Raw genomic sequence first — 15,173 nt, 5'->3', positions numbered from 1 at the left:
TATGCACACATGCACATATTCACACACACATATGCCTGTGGGTGTACATGCATATATGTGCATGTGTGTAAACATAATATATGTATTTATGTGTAAGTGTGTACAAACATATATGCGTACTGTATATACATACATAGATACACACACATATATCACCATATACTCTATTATATATACACATACAGACAGTCCCCAACTTACAATGGTTCGGCCTAATTTTTTGATCTTACCAAGGTGCAAAAGTGAAACATATTCGGTAGAAACTGTACTTTGAATTTTAAATTTTGATCTTTTCCACTGTATAGCGACACGTGGTATACAGTGTCTTATGACGTTGGGCAGCGGCAACTAGCCGAAGCTCCCAGTGAGTCATATGATTACATGGGTAAACAACTGATACCCTTACCCCAATTCTGCACCCATACAACCATCCGCTTTTCACTTTCAGTACAGTATTTGATAAATTACATATACATATTTTATGATAAAATAGGCTTTGTGTTAGATGACTTTGTCCAACTATAAGCTAATGTAAGTGTTCTGAGCACATTTAAGGTAGGCGAGGCTAAGCTTTGATGTTTTTCAGGAGGTTAAGTGTAATTTTAAAAATGCATTTTTTATTTATGATATGTTAAACTTACGAAGGATTTATTGGGACAAAATCCCATCATGAGTCGGAGAAGATCTGTGCACAACTGCACTTTTTCAAGTCAGTTTAAGACAAACAGGAAAAGTTTTCCAAAGTTCAATGTGCTCCAGAATTGGTTAGGTCAGACTTTGACACCAAGTAAAATTGCTGCGGGGCCCTTGATCTTTAGTTGCTTACTCTCCTTGCCTTATGGAATTATCAGGACCAAATTTTATGACATGAATGAAATTATGATACACCTACCCTGGCACATTCCTAAAGAGACTTGGCTCCTTTTGATTCTTCATTTTCAGACTAATGTTGCTGAGTAGAGCACTGCAAGGTTTCTCTCTTCCTCATTATCACTGGATTGGGAGTAAAAAGCCTGGGCCTCTAATTCCATCTCTGTGGTATACTGGCTGTATGATTTGGGCACATCACTGTATCTGTCTGGGGCTCATTTTCCTCATCTATTAGATGAACGGGTGGGCTCAGAATAGCCTCTCAAATGTCTTCAGGCCGTAGCACCCTTTGCTTCTAACTGGGATCATTTACTCAGTACCTTGCTACTCAGAGAGCACAGCATGTCATGCCCTCTCAACGTCTCATATTCTCAAGAGCGTTGCCCAGTGCAGACTATGCTGTAGCTAAAATTGTTGTTAGCAGGCTCGCACCAGCAATGAACCCATGTGACATCCCCTTCTGTTGTCTGTCACCAGCCTGAACAAAGTACAAAATTCAAATATGGACACTAAAGTTTAGTGTTGCAGACCTCAGAGAGGTTTTCCCTAAGCAGGTATCATAGTTACATGATAGATTCCCCTGCTACATGCTCCTAAAGTACCCCATATTTATTTTCCATAGTTTTACCACAGTGTAAATTATGTAACTATTTTGTTGTTTTTATTTATTGCCAGTCTTGCTTACAGTATATTTTCCAGAGAAGGGAATTTGTCTTATTCACCACTGTATCAACACACCTAGCATAATGTCAGGAAAATATTCAATAGCATATTCTCAAAATTTGTGTTGAAAAAGGAATTAATAACTTCATAATAACCTGATCTGTCAGTGTGGCAATATCAGGCAGCTCTTCTCTAGGAAAGCCTCTGTAGTTACTTCTCAAAGCTCTGCCTTTTGTGTTTTTTCCTTAGCTGAGCCAATAGCATAGCTGCTCCTTGGCTGGCCTGGTTTTCTGCTAGCATTAGTATCCGAGAAAGCTGTACCATTGCCACATGGCTTCAAACAGAGTGTCAGGAGGACCATAGTAACTTGTATTCTGCCAGCCTATTTTCTTCCTGCTGTTCCATGTTAACCTGTCCTTCAACCCTCCTGGCTCACAGAAGCTGGATGTGAGTGCAACCCACTTTACTGCCTGAAAGAGAGATCCCATAGTATCCTTCTTTGTCAGTTTGTCATTGTAGGCCATTTCACACTGGCCAACAGGTGGACTCATTTAACGTATTTTCAGTGGAGCCAATACTTGAAGGACATTTGTCACCATCATCAAGCTGCCTTTTTATTACTACTTTTCAGTTTTTTTCTTTATTACTCATTTGTTCACAAATATATTGCCCAAATAGGGTCTAAGAATAGCTAGAGATTAAGATCTTACTTCTGTGATATCAGAAATTTTTTATGTCGATCAGAGAGGAAGCATACAAAACTCAGTATCATCCTACTATATGTCAGTCACTATGTTAGGTGTCTGATCTTGGTGATTCATCATGAAAAACTGATCTTACCTGTGATTGCTAACTTGTAAAAGATCTCATAGCGAGTATGTGGCAGTGACTTGAATCCATTTCTCTATGACTCCAACCATATGAAAGGCATACTTCACTTGGCTAAGTCTTAGTAATAGTGTTGATTTCAATTCATCAAACCACCTTTTAGAGCCAAGATGTCAAACTGAGGAGCAGTGTGCTAATACAGTGAAATGGGTATCACAAAGCATCTGGTCATTTGCCAACTCCCTGGGGAGCCCTATGCCAACAAAAATCCAAAGGTGGCCACTAAAAGCCATTCCTCTGCCCAGTCATACATGGGGAAGAACTGGAAAGAGCACACAGGTTGCAATTCAGCCCTTGAAAGTATTGATAATTAGGATTTTGTAGGTTTAAGACAACAAACAGTCCAAGTTTTAATTACCAGGTGTCTAGGGCCTGCATTTCCTTGCACGACATCAATACAATGGACTTTAATAAATATATCGGTGGCTACTACTCCTCTTTTGCATCCTTGTTGTATCCTTAACTACATTCCCCTTACTTTAATTTTTATTCTGATTTGTGTTAGAGAGAAAACCAAGTGTGTTTGCTGAAAGTTGAGACTTTTATTCTTCTGTGATATTGAGAGGCATGTTTCAGAAATGACACCACACTCTCATCAGATTCTTTTTAAAGATTATCTGTATAATGATGAAAATTACGCAGTCTTTGGCATCAGAGTGCCATATGAAATATTCACTAAAACCCAAAGTTCTTCAGTGGCCTTTTGAGTCAATGTTACAATTACCAAAAGCTGGTAGTTTATTAAAAGAAGTCTGGAACAAACATTTCAACATAGGAATTAAAAGCATGGGCCAAAATTTTTCTAAAATTGTCCTCTCAGAGTCTCATCCAGTAGAGAAATATGTTGGAGCAACTGTGAACATGTCTAGAAAGTTACTGTATTAATATTTTTAAGCATATGAACGTACCATTTGTTATTAATGCCCCTTGGTTACCACAGAAAACATTTTCTTCCCTCAGAACTGGCTTTAGGTTGACTGAGAGGATATTTTTATATTCAGAGAAGTAGTTTTGACCAAGATTAAGTATAGCCACATTTCTACTGCCTCAGGATATTTACCCGGATGATTAACAGACATGCTTTTTTTAGTTTTCACATAGGGCTTTGTTTTCAAATGGATCCTGGAGGTATACACACATACAGAGGTACTTAATGCAACCCTTTAATTCTTACACCTCTGTGAATCCTCTCTTACCATGTCACAGACACATACACACTCCAGCATTGGCAAACGATAGCTGCATGTAGCGTATTCCTTTCACTAGGCACAAAACTTCTTCTCAAAAAAAAAAAAAAAAAAAAAAAGCTGAATAATCTTGTGCATTTGTAAAGTTACAGTGAATTTTTGGTGGTTGAAAGCAGATAATGTTAACATGTAGGCTTTCCCTTGTAAACATTTGGAAATATTTTCATAGTTTGTTTCATTAATAGAAATGATTTTCTTGAGGGAAATAATATTTACTTTTAAGGTTAAATTATATGGTAGTCACTTACAATGACAAAGTGTTGGTAGTGCACTACTGGCTTTAAAGGTCATTTACCTTAATTTCATTTAAAAAATAAGTTAACTTTTATAGGTCCATGATTAGTTGTTTTCCAGGCAGTCACTGTGTGAAGTGATTTGTATGCATTATCTCATTTACCCTCACTACGATACTGAGTGGTAGACATTATTGTTATCTCCATTTTATTAAATGTGCAAACTTACAGAGGGGGCGTAGCCTCTAAGTACTGGACCCAAGATTTGGTCCTAAGCAGGTTTCCTCCAGAACCTCTATTATCAACCACTGTGCTAAACCACCTTTTAAACAACAACCGTCTGATGGGAACCAAAATAACCCAGGGAAGTATATGGACCAACTAATATAACTTCTTAATTATATATCAGAAAAGTAAAAACCAGACCTTGGGTTAGAAGCACACACCTAAGGTTGGCAGACGGAATGGAACCTAGGTCTTCTGACAACCAGTACGGTGCTGTCTATATTAGACAGTAATACCATGTGGTCTCTGATGTCAGCTACAACTCGTATATGCTCACAGATCATGCGTTTCTTTCCTGGAGGCAAAAGTGTAATGCCTAAGTTGACCTCCCTCTCTGCACAAAGTCTCTGGTATTCCAGTGCCCTCAGAGGACTGACATACCCTTTATGGACCTCTCCGTAAAGGTAAAAAGGAAGGGTCGCCTTTCCTGCCTTTGGTATCCAACTAGCTCACAGTCTGTCTTTTGTGGCTTCCATCAGCACTAACTGTGGTCCAGGGCAACATCCTCTTCATTCTACTGTGAAAATGACATTACCTCCACTCCACAATGATTGGCAGTCAGAGCTTTCAGATGAAACCATGGCAACCAAGAGGATTAATTTCTGCCTCGCCTTAACACACAAGCATGTTATCTCTCAACAGTCTGAAAGATAACTCACACACGTCAGGGCTGTGTTATAGCAACCAGATAAAATAACAACCCAAAAACCTAATATGACCTTCCAAAATACATAGAAATGAAGGGGTTTGATACTGGACAATTCTAATATGTTGTGCATGCAGAGTTATAAAACAGTAATTAATGAGGTCTATAGAAAGGGTCATTACAAATGGCTCCTTCATATAACACCACTCTATGTCTTGAATACCTTGTTTTAATATAATACCATTTCCTCTTGTCACGGCCAAAATCACATTTACTAACGAAGTAAAATCTTGTTTTACACGACACCTCATTTTTCCACATAAGTGTTGAAAATGCCTGTCTTGGTGAACTTCTCTTCACCTCTGTTTTATGTACAACTAAAATCATCTCTTTGCTGAGACCATTCCCTACAGTAAATGCAATTGCCCACGATGATATATTCTGCCATTAACCCTGGAGCACTCACTCTGATTCTCCACATAATGAGACACATAAGAAAGTCGCACTGAGAACCTTTACTGTTGTTCATCAGGAGAGCCCACTTGGTGCCTCCTGAAGAATATTTCACTGCTTACATAGATTATTAAGACGATGGAACAACACCTCAAATCTGATCCTTGTAAAAACAACCAAAGTTCCCGAAAGCTAAGCAATCTCTGGTCAAACTACTGTGCTGACAGAGTAGGAGTTTACAAGTTCAAGATTCTTATTTGATTGTGTAATCCAGTTATGATAACGTCCTCTGAGCTACTTGGAGAATTGTCCTTCTATGGCATCAAGGCTTATACAGAAGCAAACAACTATATTTGGTGTGGGCTTGGAATATGAGAACAAGATTGGAAAATCATGTGTTATAAACCCTTTTCTCTATGCAGAGTCCTCTATTATAGAAGCCTCCAGAAATTGACATTAAATTTGCCTCTCTTCTATTTTGGTGACAGAAGCCACTCATTTATTAGGTACCTAAAATAGAAAGACTATATTGTTGAGAAAACTAGTATTAGTGAAAAGTTGTAAGATTCCTTGCATAGAATATCCCATTTAAGTAATTATAGATATAATGAGACTGAGGACGTTATTTATTCTGGAAGGTGAGAAAATGAAATGCTAAGATATCCTAGCACTGACTCTCTCCCATCACTACTCCTTATTGGCTGTGACTATGAGCAAGACAGTTAACCTCTCTGTGCTCCATTATCTCATCTGCAAAAAAGGGAATTAATAATAATATGTACCTCACAGAGTTGTTGGGAGAAGGAAATGAGTTCGTATAGGTGACTGTGCCTGGCATATGAGTTCAATATACGTCATCAATTGTAACTAATTTAATAATAATTATATTGTTATAAGAGCTGTTAAAAAACGTAGTTTATAAAAAATTGAATTGATATTTAAAGAGTATAAGAAAATTTATAGCAGATTTTGATCTAGTCAGCTTCAACTATTACCCAGAATATATTTTCTAAGTAATAAAATATTATCATTCTAATTTGTTTGGAGTTACAAGGGGGGAATTCTAAAATTTAAGTATGTCTGTTTATGTTAATAATATATGTCTACAGTTTGGCACAAAAGTCCCATTTAAAAATTAAACCACATTTGTCTTTCACAAAAATTATAAGATCTTGATCTGTAAATTTCTACTCTTACCTAAATCAGAACTGTTAAAAATGCTTTGGATTCTATAGTTATCTTCCAAGAGTCAATGTGACTCTTAAATAATTACCCCAAAGCATAGTATATTAACCTTTTAATTGGAAAAATTAGTGCCCACATTCCTGGTGGAATTTTGTTATTTATATAGTTTCAGTTGTTCATGATGCTCTCCCATCTTTGCTTCTTCTTGGTAAAGTTAAACTCTTCCCAAATCCCAACACTGTACTTAATTTTCTCTTCATTGATTTAGACACTAATTTTTCCATTCACTTCTATAAGTAATAAAGACTACTACTGCTACTCACTCTCACTTGGTTGTTTATATAAAGTGTCTTTAATCCTACCAGTATCCCTACAAAGTAGGAGCTAAATTCAATAAATGAGGACACTGGGGGATTGGAGAGGTTCATTAACTTGCTCACCATCATGCAGCTGAAGAATAGCAGGTTTGAGATCTGATCCCAGTTTTACCTGGTCCTTTTTAACTAACCAAAGTGTATCAAGGTCAAGGATTCTAGTTGACTCTCATTCATTGTCCACAACCCTCAGCAACAGCTTTTCCCAGTCTGGGTGCTTTGACCTCACTCACTCTGGTTTCTCTGCTTCATGCCCTATGTGTGACCTCTAGCTTTTTATAATCTGAATCTCCAACTCAACCAACTTCTCTAGTCCCAAGTCTTGTTTTACATAAAATTACCTACTAGGGATTCTACTATATCCTGGCCTGTGTAGGGAAAAAATAGCTTGCTTTGACTGTGAAACTAAAATTATGAAGTGGATCCTGCGTGCAACGTAATTTTTCATGCACTAAGTCCCTGTATTCTTTTAAAATCCTCTTCTGTGAGACCATGTGGCTTTACATAAGCAATTTTGCTCTACATAAGCAAGCACAATGAAGAGCTTGGTTCAATGGGATAGCTATTTGTTTCTACCATCCTTGTATTGAGAGGAAGTTGTAGTTTTATTCTACGCCATCTTTTTCAATGAACTCTCAAATCAGCATTAGAAATTCAAAACAATGGAAGCCAAACAGTTGAAGAAATTGAAGTTCAGATGTCCAAATTACTGAACATAGAAAACTCTGTTCACTGTCCTACTGAATTTAGTTTTCCCGTGAATAAACATTCTGATGAAGCTTTTACCTTTCAAGCCATTTTGTGCTTTCATTTCTCTTTTGATTATAAAATCCTTTCACTTACATACACAGCCTTAGTGTATATTAATGAGATCTACTATACAGCATTAAACTAAGTTTACCATAAATTTTCATTAGTTTTGAAAGAGCTTTTTTTAAAATTTAAAAGTACAATAGCATAAAAATATTTGAGGGTTTATGCCAGCCTAACAAAAGAATAGTTTCTAAAAGAGAGCAACATTTCTCTATGATTTTGTAGTTCAAATTTTAATTTTCTATAATTAATGGAATTTTGACATAAAGATTGAATACTTTAATATTTCAAAGCCCTACATTATACAACCCATAGGCTCTATGAGACCAGGCAGTTTTAACTGTTTAATTAGCCACTGTAATCCCAGCACCTAGAATATTGCTTAACACATAGAAGGAATTGAAATATTAATCGCTTTCCTTGAAAAAGGAAAATAGAAAAACTTTTACATTTTTAAGTAAACTAATGCAGAGCTGCCTTGGTAAGTTTCCACTTCTCAGCAATGCCAAATCACACAGCCAGATGGATGGCTAGACTTTTAAATTTTTAATTGCAGCTTGTTATCTGATTAATTATTTAGCCACTTGAGAATGTCTCTTTCAGAGAATCAACCCTGTAGACTAGGACACAGACTATAGTCCCCCAAATTATTGACACCCAAAAATGTTTTTTGGAAGCTCCATTTCATAATGCTTGCTAGAGTTTTATTATTCAAACCAGTAGCTGAACTAGACTAATAGATAAGAGTGTGAGTTCACACTCTCCCATTACCAATGGAATTGGTAATTGCCATAGCATTATCAGTGGACGAAGCAATGAAAGACAGCAAAAGCAAGCCCCAAAGACGTTGACAAATAAAAAAACAAAACAGTTTTTTTTTTGGCTCTGCAGCATCTCTTATACTCAGAGACAAGATTTTGCATGAGGGTGTCTGCCTTTACCTCTTATAGCCATACCCACTGTGCTTGTTTCTAAGAATCCAGGTTAGTGTTTCACTATCACAGAGCTTGCTAATTAACTAGGTGAAGAGGAGTGTACATTACTTATGTGAAATTAATACTGAAATAATTCTCCCAGGCTGCTACATTATTAGAGTTCCTCAAAAATGCCGTGTTTTCCTAATATTTTCATTCTCCCTCATTAAAAATTGTTCATGTCCTTTAGTATTGCCAGTTGTGATGTGTAATTTTTATACTACTGTATTTTTAATGATCACCATCATTTAACACTTGAAAAAGAATCCTATTGAAAGATAAGTTAAAATGGACATCTTAAATAAAAATACATACCTGATTTAGGGAATTCCCTGGTGGTCCAGTGGTTAGGACTCCGCACTCTCATTGCTGAGGGCCTGGGTTCAATCCCTGGTCAGGGAACTAAGATTCCACAAGTAGCGTGGCATGGCCAAAAAAAAAAAAAAAAAAATACATGATTTAAATATATGCCATAAATATATATGCCATGGTGTTTATTATTTGTTAGATACCTGCTGGAAAATTATATTTATACACCAGTAACAAAGTTTCCCTTTAATTATGCCTAAATTATAACCAGCAATGTCTTATAGACATGCAAATATATTTTAGGTCATTCAAAACATGTACATGTTTGTGTATATGTATGTGGTATGTGTGTATGTGTTTCCTTTTTTACACAGAGACATAAAGGCAGACATAACTGGTCCTCCAAGTGGCCAAATTCTATAGATATGCTCGTAAAATATGAGATTTACTTCAAAAAGACATTTTGAGAACATCTGAATTTTACCCATGATTGAATTTTTAGTACATATTAAGAAGCAACACATGACTGAATGATTTATAGGAGCTGGCATCAGCTCTCTCAGAAGAAGGCATTCTCCTTGTATTTTTCTAGAAGGAAGGCTTGAAAACTGTTGCTTGAGAACTCTGAGGGCAGGCCCTTAACCTTAGCACAGCATAACTTGATGCTATAGACTAGAATGTGAAAATGACTCCTAAATGTTGGCTTGGAATGAAAGATGACTTAATGTCAAAGACAGTGATGATGTGCTGTGTACCCCTCAGAGACTGGATTTTGTTCAGTGGTTTCCATGGTCAGGGAAGCCTTCAAATAAAAGACCACCTGTGTATATGTTGCATGACTGTTGATTGTGTCATGAGTGTTTGTCTTCTTTGTAAATAATACACAAAATGTTTTTCTTTTCTTTCCTTTTCCCTTTTTGTAGAAATTATTGAGCCTACTACCTCTAGTCCTGTCACAAGTCCAGGTCAGTATCCGCATACATTCACAAAGTATGTCTGGGTACTTTCTCCATTAAACAAGACCTCCGCATTGTCATAGAAAAAAACCGAGTTGAATGTGGGCCGCGTGCTTGCGGCACTGCTCTAATGTCTGTTACTTGTCCTCGTCTATTTGTGATTTGCCCTCCCTTTGGATTTTGTGATCTGACCCTGATTTGAGGCTAACATCTTTTACTTTATTCTTTAAGGCTTGTGCAGTAAATGTGTGTCACATTGTGGAATAGTTGCAAGGTGATTAGCTTCTGCGATATCTTTGCAAACAGAGCTGTAGAGAGTTTACAAGGTTTTCTGAGTATCTATTAAAAAACTAATGGTTTGGTATTTCATTATTATAAAATCATTATGAAACAACAGTGTTTAGTGATTCTGAAGGGAACAATAGCTGGGGGAAAACCTATACTTTCACTCTTGGAATATTATAGTGGAAGATTTGGTCTCTTGAAACTGTCAAGTCCACGGACTTATTTCAGTTATTGTCTTTTATTTTCAGATAGTTCCTAATTCAACCATAAATACTCAGTCTGAAAAGATAAACCATTGCTATAAGTGTGTTTTTTGTTTGTTTGTTTTAAATAAACATTTATTTTGGATTCAGCAACCCCCCCTTTTTTTATAGTAATCTTCTATTTATTTATTTATTTTTATATTTATTTTTGGCTGTGTTGGGTCTTCGTTTCTGTGCGAGGGCTTTCTCTAGTTGCGGCAAGCGGGGGCCACTCTTCATCGTGGTGCGCGGGCCTCTTCACTATCGCGGCCTCTCTTGTTGCGGAGCACAGGCTCCAGACGCGCAGGCTCAGCAGTTGTGGCTCACGGGCCCAGCCGCTCCGTGGCATGTGGGATCTTCACAGACCAGGGCTCGAACCCGTGTGCTCCGCATTAGCAGGCAGATTCTCAACCACTGCGCCACCAGGAAAGCCCCCATAAGTGTGTTTTTAAGCGTTGTTTTCAACTGTGAACATTTCTGGATGACATGAAATTGAGATAAAAGCTATTGGTATTAGAAACAGATCTAATCTTGTTATATAGGAATTTAGCAGTTCATTTTGAATGTGGGCTGCTGGCTATTTAAAGAAGAAAGTGGAGTTGCTAAAGTTATTTGGCTTTGAAAAGTTCATAGGGATTTCTTATAACTGCTGAGTTAAAGGATTTGTTGATGCTGTCGATCCATAAGGAGGTATAAGTTGGTTAAATAGTTGTTTCTCCTCTCATTCCAGAAATGGCTCTAAATTTTAGTCTAAAACAGGATTTGCTGATCTGAGAAACTGAGTGTTTTAGAAATTAAAAAAAAAAAATCTATTTCAAATTGTAATCAATCAAAAAATGCTTAAAATTACTTTAGATGATTATGAATTACCCCCACCCCCAAATGAAACAATTTTGAGCAAGTCGATGATTATGTATTTAAAGAATCTCATAATATAACACTTTATGGTCAAATTATAAAATATGTTTTTATAACCTCTCAAACTGAAGCATATTTGAGTAGTCTACTTTAAATTATTTTATAGTTGATACATACAAGGTTTAAGTAATAGGATTAATAGGAGCTTTCCATTTTACAGATAGGGTTAATAGCCTCCCAAGTTTGAGGGTCATGATAATATAATTAGAACACTCAGTCATTTGAATATGATTTTTCTCTTAACTGATAAAAACACTCATTAAGTCTGATTGCAATGAATACTTATGGTCTCCACAGAGTTATATATTCTCCGGTTTATATGAGAACTTAGAGTTATTAATCTTGTTCATAAACTTTTTGATCTCTTTTTCTCCATCACTTTTAAAGAGGATATTAAATTATTTCCATATCGCTATGTCACCTAGATGACTGAAGTGAAGATTAGATAAGTACTTACTTTCCTTCCTAGGTATTGCCCGAATTATTGAATAAAGTCCTCATAAATTAAAAGGATAGATTACCTATCTTATCTATTCAAATAAACAAGAGTGGAATGCAAAATAGTTTAAGAAGTGGTGTCTGGTGGCAAACTTTGTGGTTTTGGAGAAAGTTTTATTGAAGTATAAAAATACTCTTTTTCAGTAGGCCATCTGTATCAAAAGTTCACTGCAAGTTCCTTTCAATGGTAGGAACTCTTACAAAAAATTCACGTCATAAAGCAAACAAAGAAGTTATTCTTACTTCTACAAAGATTCATATTTCTTCAAACAATGTGCAGCATAAGGGTTAAGAACAAGACTTTGGAACAAACTGCCTAGGTTTGAATCCTAGCTCTGCTACCTTTTAGCTGCGTAAATGAGAATCAAGTTACTTAACCTCTCTCTGCCTCAGATTCTTCATTTGTAAAATGGGGTGGGGTAGGGTAATAATAGTACCCACTACATAGAGCTATTATGAAAATTGAGTAATTTTGAGGAAAATGTTCATATATATATAGCATATATGTATATAAAATATACATATGTATAACATATATACATATTGATATATTAGACTATATAGTCTCTCAAATACTCTGAGACCTTATACTTATTGCCACTGCCTATAGAATGCCTAAAGCAACAGCCATTCAAATGATCAAACAGCCATTGACCCCAAATTGGTCGATTCATTGCTAGGATTCAATGTTTCAAAACTACGAACACATGAAAAATAGTTTAAAATTGAATTCCTTAGCACTGCGACCTTTGAAGGAGATAATGTAAGCTTTTTTAAAAAAGATTATTGTGGAAAGATTAATAAATATATGTTGAATTGAATTGAAGGGTAGAAGAACAAACACAGCTTTCAATGAAACTCATCATTAATTGTGAATTTGTTAAAGGCCTCAGAGAACAGTTTGGTTAGTCAGGGATTTGAACGTGTGGTTATAGCAGGATTTAAAGAGTGGTATAAATGATAAACAAAAGCTTTTAAAAGTATGTGCAGTCTGCCGTTCAAGATACAAAAAAAGAAAAATTTGGCAATATATAACTCTAAGCAAAAGATCATTAAAGGTAGATGGGAAAATAATTTACCCTATGAATAGTGCCAAACTGTTAAAAGTCCCAGTCATTTAAAACAAAGCTTGAAAAACACATTATCCAAATAAAAATAGTAAGTGAAAAATTCTCACAAAAGTATTCAGGGGATAAGAAATATCAGATTTTCTAAGTAGTCCATTTATTGCTTCTACATAAGTGGAAAAACAGAATATAAAATAACTCCAGACAGATTTCATATTTTGTAATATTACTGACAGAGAGTTAAAGCAAAGATAAAGTGGATACAGTTATGAAAATATTAGACACATTGAAAATATATTGCAAGTGGATTTATATCATTTATATACGTAAGTTCTAAAGAAATGAAGGTCTTGAAGTCATAACTTATATTTTTATATATATTTTTATATATTCTTGACAAGTCAGAATCTGTTTCAGTTGAAGGGAATGAAAATTTAATTATTAACATCATTATTCAGGAAAAGGTCATGAAATATAGTAAGTAATAAGAACAAAAGAAAACCCTTCTTTGATCAGTCTCAGGGTCTCAAAGTTTGAAAGGTAAGGGACATTTTTCGTGATGAATGAGATATGCAGTGAATTTGAAAACTTAGACTACTTTTATTGTAATTGCCATGCTAGACCCTATGCTATTCTAGGTAATGGTCAAGTTTAAAAATGCCTACCATTAGGCCAATAACAACTGAGTCCTATTAAAGCAACTTAACCATTTCCATGCAATTTTTTAAAATTACATTTTGTGATCACTTTTGAAGTATATTTTAATACTGATATTTGACTTTTATTTCTTAAAGGATGGAAAGGAGATTAAGGTTGAAGTCTGTCTACCTTGAATAAGATAAAATAATATACTTAAAACTTTCTATTGGTTTGCTAGTGCAGCCTGAGAGCATTACACAAGTATGCTCTACTGTAACCTTGAGTCCAACAAATCAAGGCTGAAATTCCTGGTCTAGAATCAAATTCACAGTTATGCTCTACTTCTGGTTTTATAGTCTTAGGTTTTAACTATCTACAGAGCATCAAAGTGATTATTCAAAAAGTGAAAAGTCCAACCAAACCAGCATTCACTTGGCTTCATGTAGACACACACACCCAAAGTGAATTCTGCCAACTTTTTTTAGTCTATCTGGGGTTTGTTAATGTATTATAAGATGTCCCACCTAACATTTACCCTTACTTTGTCCTAGACATAATCTTTAGAAACCATCGATTAAAATTATTTGTTAATTAATTTTTAAGTTTATTCCATTGATATTCATAGCAAAAATCACTTTATTTATAGATCTTTAGACAAGTGGAAGTGCTTTAAAAATATGATTTTTCCATATCTAGAAACAAGCAAAAAAGTCAAGGCAGACCCTTCAGTTGCACTTGGAAAACTTCACTATTTAATAATGGCTATTGTGAAGCCCATTGTATTTATCAGTGTTTTAAGATCATTTTTAAGTCCATGCAACAAGCCTAGTTCCATTTTAGAGACAAAATGATTGTTTTACCCAAGGTCACTCGGCATGTACATGCCAAAACCAAAATTAAAATGCCCAATACTTGATTATCAAGTATGTGTATCTCACTTTAAACAACAGAAATCATTTTTTAAAAAACAGAATGTAGAGTTTGTAAACAGAATCAGTTAAATTCACCAGAATATACCACATTATGTAAAGAAATTCCACTTTAAATTGAATAATTCCTGATTCCTCTACTTTGCAAATAATTGTTCACTTTGTTGGATTCCTGGTTTTTTTTCAAAAGAAAAATGCTTTTTATTCAACTTACCCAAGGAAGCCCATTTCCTGTCTTCCTCTGAAGGATACTGTTCATCATTTAGCAAATATATATTGAGTAACAACTGTATCATACACTGAGTGCTGGGAGCATAAGGTTATTATCTTAAAGGGGCTTGTAATCTATTAAGGAGACAGGCATATGTGTAACTAGTCATTATCTAAAATAACATATATTCCATAATTTCTGTCTGGAGAAGCAAGCAGACAATTTTGCCTGGAGGAAGTCATCATATATATGAACAAGGTCTTCATAGATTAGGCATAGTTGGCAAAGAATGGGGGTACCATCACCAACAAAGGAAACGCCAGAAAAGTCAAAGAAGTAGAAAGTGTAGAAAACTGAGGGTAAAATCTCATTTGATTTCTGTATCTTTATTATCTACTACTGTGCCTGGTACTTAGCAGGTTTTCCATGTATGCCAGACGGTTTCAACGAAAATACTGAACCAACCCACTTAACAAAACATTTGAACC

General features: G+C 35.5%; 1 protein-coding gene and 1 non-coding gene across 2 annotated transcripts in view; both read left to right on the top strand.

Annotated features, from left to right (window-relative positions):
• NEGR1 (neuronal growth regulator 1) overlaps positions 1 to 15,173 on the top strand; it is an 897,928-nt gene that overhangs the window by 774,064 nt on the left and 108,691 nt on the right. The window lies entirely within an intron of this gene.
• On the top strand, positions 8,961 to 9,033 carry TRNAE-CUC (transfer RNA glutamic acid (anticodon CUC)). The gene has a single exon. It is a non-coding gene; the product is annotated as a tRNA-Glu (tRNA).

The sequence above is a fragment of the Eschrichtius robustus genome, chromosome 3 (genome assembly GCF_028021215.1).
Source record: "Eschrichtius robustus isolate mEscRob2 chromosome 3, mEscRob2.pri, whole genome shotgun sequence".
Classification (NCBI taxonomy): domain Eukaryota; kingdom Metazoa; phylum Chordata; class Mammalia; order Artiodactyla; family Eschrichtiidae; genus Eschrichtius; species Eschrichtius robustus.
Note: the sequence above shows the minus strand (reverse complement) of the source record. Positions and strands in the feature narration are given on the sequence as shown.